Below are 11,949 nucleotides of genomic sequence, written 5' to 3'. Positions count from 1 at the left end.
AACATCCCTATTTTGTTCAAATTCTTCCAGTGCACTCTCAATATCCTCAGAGTTCTTCTCATACTTGTCTTTATTTCTCTTTACAACCCTTTTCACAGACTCACTGTAGTCTGAACATGGAAGTCGTACAAAACCTGAGTTGTAGAAGGACTGATAGGTTTGGAACCCTTGTGGTTTCAGTTCCTGCTCTGATCTGTGTGGAAGGTAAAGTCTCAACAGTCGTCCATAATATTGCTCAGGATCTTTTTCCTGTGAACAGTGGTAATACCTGATTATAGCTGGTTTATCATTCTTTCGCGTTTGTACAAATCCAAGCTGGTTTAGAAGAGGAAGCACATCTTTTCCTTCATTTGGACCACTCACCAACCGGCACAAGGCAGCAAAATCAGCCAGTGACATTTCCTCATATTCTGGTGTCTCAGGTCTGCATTTGTATTTATCACTCAAACTTGTCATCCAAATATTACAACTGTCGTGTGTTGTGCTTTCCAGGTAGCTCATTGGGCGACTCATTTTTACTGGGTTATCATCGGTTGGGACAAATACAACACTGCGGGAACATTTTTTCATTTTTAGGCCACAGACTCGAGTCACACACTCCTGTGCGCTGATTTCTCTCTTTTTTGAGTAAGCCTGCATCACAGCTCTCATTTCATCACATTCATTGACCGTGTTCTTATCAGAGTTGTCAATAACTGTCTTCAGGTATTCAGAGAGGCCAGATTCTTTCTTCGTTATATATTTACAGAGGTATTCTATACAAGAATAGGCATTCAATATGAACGAGACATCTAAATTAGAGTTCCAGGCTTCAAGCAGGTGTGGGTTGTAATTGTTGATCCAACAGTCCTTTGGGTCACGTTTCAGAATGAGAGCTGTTTTCTTGTTTATGTCTTGGAGGCATTGTTCATACTCATTCATTGTCAAGTTGCATCGTGACAGAATCTGCTCTATGGTGAGGGAAGCAGCTTCAGGTTCCTTCAGCAGGTTCAACAAAGGTCTGAGTTTGGCTTTTGCAGCTTCAGTGTCTGAATCCTCATCCTGTCTCACAATCATTGTTCTTGTGGATGGTGGTTTTGGAAACCCAAATCTACAACCAGAGTTCACACTCTTAAAGCATGTTTTTGTGTGGTTTTTGCTGTGCTTTTGTAGTTCAGTGACTTTTTTGTGCAGTTCAGGTTGTTTTTCTGGATCAGGGAGTTGAGCTGAGATGTATCTGTCCACAAAGTCACAGACAGTTTGGTCATCATCCACATCTACTTCTACCTTTTCTCGAATCCACAGCAACATGTGTATATGCGGACTACCTCTGTGCTGGAACTCAACTCTGTAAAAGTAATCAATGATTTCACCAAGGGGCTGTGCAGGAGAAAAAAGCAAATCTCTGAACAAAGCCTCAACACGCTTATCAAACATTCGCATGGTGGTTACTGGATTTGATCTTAGAATTTCACACTTTTCTGACCAGTCCAGGGCTTCAAAATCAACCTCTTCACCTTGCTGTCTCTTTATTGCTTGAATCACTTCAGGCCATCTCATCTCAGCAGCAGAGAAAGTGACAAAGAACTGAGGTGTTCCTATTTGACGAAGCATACTGAATAGATCTTTGGTAGTTTTCTGCCAGTAAGCTGGAGTTCCTCTGAGTGGCTGCATAAATCTGATTGCATCTTTATTTCTTACCAGCTTCTCTACTTCTGTCTTACTTTGTAACATTCCTGATGTGATTTTGCGTCCATCTTTGGTCATAGTTTTACCTTTCCTTAGCTGTATTGTCATGCTGGAATTGGCCAAGTGTATTTCAGTGACAAACTGTGAGAAAAATAGATAATTTGTATCTTTAGCAAATCTTGCATCAATGTTGAAAAGCCTTGACTTGAAGTAAGCACTTGGTGTGAGTTTAAGACGTCTCTTTTCATCCAGTGTATTCTGACCAGTAGGAAACTGCACAGGAAATGCCATGGCTTCCAAATGAGGAGTTCTGAAGAAGCTAACAGGATTGTTTCTTTCTGCAGGCGCCACACAATATGTGTTATCAGTGAAACAGAGAATCTCTTCTGAAATGTCTACAGGCTGCAGACAACTTTCTAGAGCAAAACCTCCATTGTTCAAATCACTTTCTGGTTCCTCAGGATTTTGTTCCTCTGGTTGTTCATCACAGGATACCATATTAATATCTTGTTCACTTTCAGACTCAGTTTCACACAAAAGGGCATCTTTTTCATAGTTGTCAATTTCCATTAAATCTGCTTCATTATAATCATCACTTGCCATGCTGGCTTCATCACTGCTGTCATCATCAGGTAACGTTGGATCACAAAGCAATGCATCGTCTCTGATAACAATATCTGTGTACTGTGGATGAATCTGTTTGAGTTTACGCAGGGCTTGGATCAGTTTAGACCAGGTGACAGTCTGGAACAGCTGATGGCCTTTGTAGCACAGTCGTCTTTTCAGCTTGATCCTCATTATCTGTGATTGGTTTCTGAGCCGAGGTAAAGAGTCAACTGTTTGTTGGACCTCAGATGGTACACACACCACATTACCACGTATGAGTCTTTGTCTGCCCTTTGGAAGAGGAATAATCTTAGCAAATGGTATGCATTTGGCAATCAGATGTCTCTCCAGAATGTTGAGATCACACAGTTCAGCTGGAATATCCTGCAGTTCTAAACCATTGACAGCAGCAAGCCTTGGCATGCGTCCACTTTTGAGGGAACTGTGACACGTGTGACAGATATACTCCTTTTTTCTCTCAACTGGAAAGCTGCAGTGATCATTACATGCTTCATCACACATATGAACAAATTTACCAGTTAGACACTGTTGAGCTACAGTTTGGTGTTTTGAGTAATTGTTTCTTTTGCAGATTTTCACCTGATTAGGAAAAGAAGCTTTTAGACAAACAGTACAAACATAAGATGGTGCTGACTTAATGTTTGATCTGAAACAAGATATGGCCTCATTCATTAAACTGTTATCTGGATGAGACTGTAAACTTTCAGCTGGCCGATGCATCTGACGATATTTTCTTTTTATGTTCATTGCACATCTGATATTATGCATCTGTCTAAAAGAAAAACACTTCCAATATTTTACTCTCATTCGTTCTCTCATATTGTCCTTGTGTTGGTGCTGAAATTGTCTCTCTTCTCCATAACGTTTCGTGATGTAAGATCGTTTTTTCTGTCTAAATTCTTCACTTTCTTTATAGAGTTTAGAAACATATGACCGCATGTAAGCTTTATGTTTCTCTCTGAATTCAGTGCAAGTCCTGTAAGTTCTCATTTCACGATCTTTCTGCTGTTGTCTGAATATAGGAGATTGTCTATAAGATTCTCTATATGTTTTTCTCATACGTTCCTTCTGCTTTTCTCTGAATATAGGATTGTCTTTATACATCCTTATGACACGTTCTCTTTTTTTGTGTCTAATTTTAGCACTTTCTCTATAGATTCTTCTCAAATGTTCTCTCTGTTTCTCTCTATATGTAGCATTTATTTTATACAGATTATTTTTGTACACACTCTTCTTTTGTCTGTGATCAGGATCATTAGACTTTCTACTGGAATTTTTTTTCTTTGCCTTAAAGCTTTCATCAAAAGTGTACATCTGTCTTTCTTTCTTTTTCTGATTTTCCTTCCTTTGTGGTAGTTTTTCTAGGGCCAATAATCTTCTCCTCATTTTTTTCCTTTTCTGTTTATTACATTTTAAAAGTTTATGTGAGAGTTGCTCTGCTATCTTAGTTGAACAGGAGGCAGTGTTTGGATCATTCTGAGGAACAGAATCTGATGTTACCTGAGTTTCTCTCACAGAAGATACAGATGTTTCTTTTTGTAAATAATCAGAAGTATTGTGGTTGTTTTCAGTAGCAGTCTTCTCGTCTGAATAATCCACTCTGGATGACTTCACATCAGTGGTTATAGTGCTGGTCACAGTTTTCTGTCTCTGCTCAGTGGATGTTTGGGAGTTTAATTCATGAACAGGTTCATTTAAAGCTAGAACACTTGAAGCAGTTTTTCTGTATTCGGTGAGTTGATTAGCATCTCTTTGGTCAGCAGCGTTTCCACTGTGAAACTCGACAGGCTGTAGCTCATAAGTGCAGGATGAGGCAATGCTAAACATTCTGTATATGCGTTTGATCCTGTCAATCATGTCGTTAAGACGTGTGAATTTTAACATAACTGCAGTTCCACCACTTACACCTAGCAACAATGGCATTCCTGTTGACTTACGTGGGTGAGGGTCAAAATATGCATATTCACCAGAAGTCAGCCTGCAAACTGCAATGACGTTTCCTCCCATGACTAGCAAAGCATAGCGAACCGCTGAAACCAAACACTGTAGTCCCTGTTCAAGGCTCGGAAAATGATCTGTACCATCAAATGTGCCGTAACGAGCAAACTGAGACATGTCCACTTGATACTCGTGTCTGCGGCTGGTGACCACTGTGGGAAGCTCATTGCAGGCTAGAAACACACTGTTCACAAACCTCTTTCTGGCATCTGAATATACGGCATGGCCTTTGTCCAACACACGGTTAAGATCTGCTCTGGTAATGAATTCATCCTCATGTAAGAATGACAGGAAAACCAAACTGTTAGCCATGCATTGCTGATTCCGGTACTTTCCATACTTAGGAGAGGCCTGGCTTCGGGACGCACAGATGCTACTCACTCGTGGACGACTTTCACTGTTTGTAACCTGTACATGAGACGGTCCTGGAGTTAGTCCATCATGCTGTGTTTGTACAGTTACCTGGTGTTCAATATGGTTTACCTGCGTAACTTTAGGTTTTGGGACAGACACTGAGGGAACACCTCTCTTTACCACATCTGCATACGACACAGTGGTTGTCTGAACGCTGCTCTGCACTTCTGTACTGGGAATAGTTGTGACAGACACCTTTACCTGCTCACTGCTCTGAGAAACATTTACCTGTTCTTTCTCCTTTTGACGTCTAAGCTTCTGGGACTGCGACCTTTGACCTTTTCTTGGCATTTTGTTGAAGTATAACCTGGAGCTTATATGTGTTTATACACAAATGTAAACAAAACTCAACCTTGAAACACAGAAAAACGTATAACTCTTTAAGTTACTATTAAATCTGAGAAATGTACAATTATACTATGTTAAAATGTTCTTATGAATATATAAATATATGTAAAAATCTGATTTGTACTCCAAACTCAAAATAAAAGATATTCAAAGTTCTCTGGAAACACTTTGGTCCGTTTTATTGTAGCCTTTTCAGAAATTACACAATTTTTCTTCTTATATTTTTTTTAACCAGACTGGTAAATAATTAGAACTTCTGTAAAGAGATATGCCGAATAAATCTCAAAAATCAACAGGCTATAATAAAAATCTTAGCTCTAAAATTTAAAATTTAAATCAAATATATGGAGCTGTGGTGGTGTGGTGATCAGATGACAGGCGATGAGGATTCTTCAGCTGGATGTTCTGCAGCAGTCAGGAAACAGGAACTCTGGTCCTCAGGCAGCTTCTCGATGATACTAACTGAATACTTACACTGAGTGACAAATGGGTTTGTCCTTAAATAATAATAGTATAAACTTGCAGTCAAATGTTATAGCCAATTAAACAGACTAGCAAAATGTATTTGGATCTAATTTATTATTTATGTGAATATAGCGGTCTGAATGTATGTATTACAAAATAACCAGATTCTCTTATTAGAAATAAACCTTTAAAAAGGTGATATTTTATATAATTTATCAAAGTAAGCCAAACTATCAGTGTTAATTCCAAAGTTTAATGCAAAATTAAAATGACAAATGGAGGGCTGTGTAAGAAGTTTCTACTGTAAGTTCTACTGTACTGTAATTCTACAACTATGCTTTCAACTTTCTACTTGTAATTTCCAGCAAAAAGACTGGATGTGAGAGAGTTTAACGATAGGAAAGAAGGAGCAGTGAGAGCAGAGACCTCTCAGAATTCTGTAACAGATCGATGAAGTACTGGTAACTTCAATTTCCCAAAAATGGGGCCATGTCAAAACTTGATTATTCCAGTCAAAACTTGATTCCAGTCAAAATTTGATTCCAGTCAAAAACGTGATTTTTGATAACTTAGATAGAGCTTGTGGGATAGAGTGAAGCAAGATAGAACGTCTTGTCAAAATAGATAGAGTGGGGAGAGTGATAGGACAGACTGAATTGCTTGTTAATGATAGAGGGAGAGAGCTTCTGTAGCAGGTCACCTGTAAGACAAAGAGGGACTGGAATTAGACATATTTCCAATAAACCTGGCTTTACTGTATTTTTCAGACAATAAGGCACACTTAAAATCTTTAATGTTCTCAAAAATAGACAGTGCGTCTTATGTATTCATTCTGGCTGTGCTTACTGACTTCAAACCAATTCTATGTGGGACACGGCGCTGAAAAATCTCTCAAAATGTTTTAGTACGACTTTGGTAAGCTACAAAGCCGCACCCACTTAATGGATTGTCGGTACTGTAGTCAGGAGCCTCGTGGTGTAATTCGCACTGTACTTCAACGTAATAGGACGCTGTGTGTGTGCATAAGGACCTGGCACCAGTTAAGAGACATACTTGTGAAGCAGATTTCAAACTGATCAACCCATGGAGAATTTGTGAAAGAGGAAAAAACAGAAAAAGTGAGTGTATTGTTCTATATTTTATGTGTTACTGAACAATGTTGCGAGTTCTTGTAAATGAGTTGAACAAAGCTTGACTTATCTGACTGTTTTGTTTGGCTTAATGTCCCTTGTGCTTAAAACAGACCCATTCATTGCCCTTATGCCTTATAATCCTAAAATATACAGTACAGATGCAATATTCAATGGTGGTTGAACTGTTATAAGGACATTCTGCATTCTGCATTCTGTTAACACAATAAAAACAGAGTCTATTGACTTAAACCAAGATGTGCTGCAACAGTTGCTGTAAATATTACATGGTCCAAATAAACCTACACACTGACATTACAGCAGTCAGTTTCAGTCTCCCTGCTCTACATTAACTTTACATCCACTCAACTCAAATTTATTGATTCATTGCCCAAAAAGAACACAAATCTTTTCTCACATTTGCCTAAAAACATCTTGATGATCACCAAGAGCTGTGCTGACTCACTGCACTAAACTGAGCCTCTTATAGTGAGAGAAACATTTCAGAAAAACAACAGCATTAAAGTCAAACTTGGTGCTGTTACTGTGATGGTCCAGAGTTCCTTTACTACTTCAGGACCTGAATCATGCCATCAGGTCCTGAGCTTCAGTTTAATCACACTCAGGATTCACAGCAAGAAATGGATAAATTGATCCAAAAAATGCAAGGAACTGTGAATGAAACAAAACTCTTGGTGTAGACTAATCAGATTCTGGACTTCAATGAAATTGAGATACTTGGCATGGCCTGAAACCCTATATTGGACCTTAATTAAAAACAATCCTGAAAGTAGAGTGTTCCAAAATCCCCCCAGTGATGTAAATCAATCATTACTAGTTACTGTAAATATTTGATGGTAGTTGTTGCTATCAGGGCTTCCACATGTGGGTATTAGAGAACAACTGTTTTTTACATTATACCAGGATGTTCTGGTTTGCATTTCTGTGCTTCATAAGTAAAATCATCACTGTAAAACTGCTTTTTGTATTTATCCAGGTTATCTTTGTTAGATGATTTGAAACATTTAAACGTGACAAAAAAATACAAACAAACGAAATCTGCGAGGAAGAAAGACTTCCCAGCACTGTACCTCAGACAAACCTTTACTTACCAGACTTGAGATGATCAGATGAGCAGTCTAAAGAAAGGAAACAATACATCAGATCATTGTGTAATGATTCAGACTGTTGAGTCTCTTCAGGTTAAAACTATTAGATACAAAGTAATTATTTAAATCAGAAGCAACAGAAAACTTCATCAGATTTTAGTTAGTTTGGACAGAATATGTAAATCCCAAAATACATGTATATATTGAGATGTTACAGCAACAACAGTGGCACACCATTTTTGTAATTAGAATTAAAGTGTAAATGGACTGATTCTTATATAACTCTTTTCTACTCTCCTGGAGTACTCAAAGTACTGTATACAACATACCACATTCACCCAATCACACCCATTCTCACAAGCACTTCATCTGTACTCAGTGCTTTCTAAGTACATTCACACTCCGATGGATGCATCGGAGAGCAAGTTGGGGTTACTAAAGTCACTAAATAATTAATAAACTAATTTAACTTATAGCGTAAATAAAGAACACACTGGCTTTAATATACCAAAGACTGCCCACTCACAACTCTAGTTCTTAGTTTTTTTCTTATTGCTCAAGCGTTTAAGCTACCACTTATACTGACTGTCCTAAAACATGTATGATTTGATAAGCCATCAAATATTAAAATCAGAAAAATGTGCTATTAAACTTCAGGGACACTTTCAGGGACAGTCAGAGGTCCTGTGTGGGGGCTTTGCTGCGACAGATTATAAATCCTATGTGTTTTTGCCCATAAGCAAATGGCAAGATGTCACAAAAATCTAAACAATTGTATATAAATTGTAAACATGTTACACAACCCCAAGGTCCATATTGCTTCAGTTACAATCATTGTTTACTTACTGCAAACGGCAAAACCAAGCTTCTATTTCACTCCGTCTAACGAAAGACAAAGAACAAAAATACAGAATGAGATAACTCAGATCAGCATCAGAATCAATAATGCATCACTCTCTGTAGTCAAAAAGATTCAGTAAACTTCTTTGTTTACCACACCTGGAATACAAACAACAAAATTTTTCTACACCTTATTAAAGGTTGCCATGTTCATTAAATGTAATTTCATCTATCTGCAATAAGCCACACAAGTTTCTTAGTCATGTTATACCCTAATAGTCCAAGGAGCTTGGAAAGAAAAGCGTCTGAAGTTCTTTAAGTCCGGGTTCATACGCCTTTTTTAGGGTCAAATTCAAGCACTTTTTAAGCACTTTCAAGGTCCCTTTTCAAGCTTTTCAAGCACATTGATGCTTCTTTCCTGTGTGACAAGAAATAGGAGATGTTTGTTTGTTTGTTGGTTGTTTGTTTTGTAAGTTAATTCCCAATTAAACTGTTTTGTTGCTAGCTACATTGCTGTCTGTATTATTTCTGAAGTCCTAAATGATCACCTTTAAAGTGTTTGTGCTAATAACATCATGCACAGTTAGACAGGCATGGAGAACAGCACTGACTGGGAGAGGCTTTGAACAGATCACATAGTTAAATTCAACATATAAGACTTTAAGAATGCACAAGCATCTACTTAAAATCTATTGAATTTATCATTGATGATATTATTATGTACAATTCCAATGTATTTTGTTCATCTCCCTTAAATAAACAGGCAGCCTTAAAGTCTGAAATATTCATATACAAATACACAAATGTGTGTACTGTCTCGGTGGCCTCAGTGTGAGCTTGAAGACATTTATAATGTTTAAGTAGTTTAATGTGTAGGTGCTGACCATAAACACATTTGGAGTGAAAGCCGGGGAATTTTGGTAGCACAGAAACAAGTGGCTATTCTTTGTGACCATATGGATTAACCCCTCATATTACCATTATTTCAGCCAAAGGCACCAAGTTAATAGCCAAAAAAAGCTGCAGCAATACACACAAATATAAACAGTACTTTGTGACAACTTTGCTTTTAGCCTTTAACCCTCTGGTGTCCAGGGTATAATTAGCCCTATTTGACTATATTTCACCTTTTGCAAGATAAAGAGTTTTTAATCTGTTATTTTTCATTTTGATATACTGTATCAGCACAATTTTATCTAAATTCCGACCAATTTTAAAATGCCAGTAGAAAGTGATATTTTTGACTGTAAAAACCATAAGCATGTTTAACAAATCATTTTCAAAACTTGAAATGCAAATAGAAATTGTAACTTTTAAAAAAATGCACAAGTTTTGCATACAAAGTTATATGGTACTATTCACCTAAAAATTCAGCCAGGGCTCAGACATTTTTCATATAACCATTTCATAACTATTTACAAAACAGAACAGACCAAGTGTTCTGCATCAAATAAGAAGGCACACAAATTATTTATGCAACTCCCTAAAATAGTTTGTGTCCACTATAACACAGATGAGAACAGCACAGGGATAAACCTGCGACTGTGACGTTCACTAGTAGAACTGACACACAAAACAAAACAACGACTAGCCTACACACTAATTACACAAGACAACACACTAACTTGAGACTCCAAACACGGTAAACGTCACAAATCTCTCACAACTGAAAATTCAAGCCCTTTTCAAATCTTGAAAGGACAACATTAAATTTCAAGCATTTTCAATGATTTCAAGCACCCGTACGAACCCTGTTAAGTTCTTCACTTCTTCACTGAAGAAGCTTCTCATATGACAGGTGAAAAGCTTCAAGCAATTTAAACAAGTCCAGACACTTTCCTTTCCAAACTCCTTAGACTTCAATGACCTGGATGACTGAGAACCTTCACAGACATAATGCTCTAATACTTTGATGCTATTAAATAACATATTTGATATCATAAGAAATTACTTGCTACACCCAGCACTGAACACTTTATCAAATGGTAACAAAACAATTTCAAAGCAGAAACAATCATAAATAAATGCTTGGATTATATATTTGTAGGCTCATTTGACGTGGCCTGGAATGAAATTCTACTACCTAAAAGTATTATCAACTGCACACAGTATCATTTAGTATATTTTAATATGCTGGTGTTTAAAACAAATATCTACATACCACATTAACAATATTAATAGCTCACTGCTGCAGTTTATTTATTTGAAGGTGGGCTCATTTTTATTTCATTAATTTTCCACAAAGTGAGAAGTCAAACAGAGCTGCAAATTAAAGTTTTATTTAAAAGCGGGTCTGCACAAACAAGTGTTTGTTAAACAGTTATTATAAATTTAAAGTGTCCTTCCTATTAAGAGTTCTTATTATTCTTGTAGTAACTACGTGTTTTATCCTCATTCTCTCTCCCTTCCGTTAATTAACCTGCAACACAGACACATGGGCACAGGCACGTGACTCTTTTTCAGTCAGAAGCGGTAAAATGGCTCCTTTGAAGTTGCCGAACCTGCCACTCCAGCAGTTAATCAATGGCGGCTCGTTACAAAACATTATAACCTAAAGCCTGTTTTAACCGAGTGATTTGTGAAGAGGAGAACTAACTGCACCTTCTGTAACAGACTCAGAAATACTAACACACTAAATGAAGGCAAAAAAAACAACACAATAAACTGCAGTAAACAGTCAAATGAACCCTCATTTCACACTGGGACTTTAGGAGCGCTAGGAGTTAACATTGGGTTGTCAGGACTATCTTCTATATAACTCCTTTAAAAGCAGCCATTGTGTTACTTTAATGTGACTTATACTTCAACTGGCTTTAAAAGTCAGTAACAATAACTCAGGAAATCACTCAAACAGACTATAGACATTTCATTTCAGAGAAGAGAAGAGAAGTAGTGCTTACCAGCGGCAGTCGGAGAAAGTGGGCGGAGGGGCAGAATGAGCCGGAGACATAAGAAACAAGAGGCGTTCACGGGTAGTGGGATATCCCGCCATTACACAAATGGTCATTGAAAACGTAAAAAATGTATGTTAATTTAATTATTTATGTACAATACTTATTTGCTACAGAAAAAAACTAACAGAACTTTAATTCTATAAGTTGAATGAAAATTCCAAACAGTATTATTTGAATTTGAAATGATGACTAAAATTCATAAATTGATATCAGTGAATCAGAATCAGAAAGATATTATTGTTCCCCAATGGGCAATTAACATACAACAGAGCAGCATGATATTGAATGTAAGGACAGGACATAAACAGGCAATAAGAGGGAGATAATAAATATACAGAATATACAGTATATACAGTTTTAAAATTTATCAGCTTTAAAATTAAAGTGACTGCAAGG

At 37.2% G+C, this 11,949-nt stretch overlaps 1 long non-coding RNA gene across 1 annotated transcript; it reads right to left on the bottom strand.

Moving 5' to 3' along the window:
* Nucleotides 1-6,129: 6,129 nt before the first annotated feature.
* Nucleotides 6,130-11,549, bottom strand: LOC134619793 (uncharacterized). The gene is made up of 4 exons (XR_010092048.1): nt 11,500-11,549; nt 8,606-8,641; nt 7,763-7,789; nt 6,130-6,220 (listed from the first exon to the last, which is right to left on the bottom strand). It is a non-coding gene; the product is annotated as an uncharacterized LOC134619793 (long non-coding RNA).
* Nucleotides 11,550-11,949: the final 400 nt, after the last annotated feature.

This window comes from Pelmatolapia mariae, linkage group LG22 (assembly GCF_036321145.2).
Source record: "Pelmatolapia mariae isolate MD_Pm_ZW linkage group LG22, Pm_UMD_F_2, whole genome shotgun sequence".
Classification (NCBI taxonomy): Eukaryota; Metazoa; Chordata; class Actinopteri; order Cichliformes; family Cichlidae; genus Pelmatolapia; species Pelmatolapia mariae.
The sequence above is the reverse complement of the archived record's forward strand: the minus strand, read 5'-3'. Positions and strand labels throughout refer to the sequence as shown.